Source organism: Pteronotus mesoamericanus, unplaced genomic scaffold (genome assembly GCF_021234165.1).
Source record: "Pteronotus mesoamericanus isolate MK-2021 breed Mesoamerican mustached bat unplaced genomic scaffold, CSHL_Meso_final contig_94, whole genome shotgun sequence".
Taxonomy (NCBI): Eukaryota; Metazoa; Chordata; class Mammalia; order Chiroptera; family Mormoopidae; genus Pteronotus; species Pteronotus mesoamericanus.
In genome coordinates this window covers 36,414,416-36,415,455 of record NW_026555285.1, presented here as the reverse complement: position 1 = coordinate 36,415,455, position 1,040 = coordinate 36,414,416, and positions in this window count along the sequence as shown.

Genomic DNA, 1,040 nt, shown 5'->3' with positions numbered 1-1,040 from the left:
AGTTCTCAACTAAATTGAGTTTTAAATGAGGAAAAATGAATTTTACTTCTTCAAATTTGGAGATTATTCCATATGCAATATATGTAAATTGATATTGAATCAAATACTGATCTGTTTTATCAAAAATGCATTGCAGTCTTTTTTCAAAGGCTACTTTCTTGTCCAGTACTTCCAAGGCCAATGTGCCCTTAGTTTGGCCCAAGAGTTCCAGCCATTGCATTAGAAAAAGTGACATAGTAGCATGCTCTTTTACAAGTGTCAAGAAATGAACAGAATTTATATGTTGTACTTCTGCCATTCTATGCAGAAATCTCAAGTATGTTGAACTTGGACTTACTATTGAAATAGGTCTCAACAAACTGGTAAAAAAAAGTTGCATTATTTTTATGTTTTCATGTGAAACATTTGCTTTGTGGGGGAGTAAAATGAATAGGAAAATAAATCCTACTAAATCAAGGCAAATTAGTAAGCATTTATATTTTCTTTTAGCCCACTGAGTCAAATTTTATTCTCATCATAAATAACATTAAAGAAAATGAATTAATAATATTTAAGAAGTAATGTGTGCTAATAAACAGATTAACACTTTATTTGATGAAGATGATATGGAACTTCTCTAACATTTTTTCCAAAGTGATGAAAATTTAGTAAAATTTAGTAAATTTAAATAGCATATTAATTCATTTTGATTTTTTATAAGTAGTCAAAATGTCTTCAAAATGTATATTTACAGATTGCTTTTATTTATCCATTGTATAACTTCTTTGTTACTATTAAACTTTTCACCATTACTTCCAAAAAGAAAAATAAATATCGAACTTCATAGAATGCAAATTGGTCTATTGATTATATGCTCATTTTAGCCTACTTGTCTCCTTCTTAAAACTTTTGGAAATTGGTATATTGAAGATAATTATTTCCAGTTTTTTATAGAATTCTCCCAAAAGACATGCTTGAAAAGACAATCTGCAACCAGGTATTGTTCCTTCTCTTCTATCTCCTCCTTTTTCTTTTCTTCCTCTTTCTTTATTATTACTTTT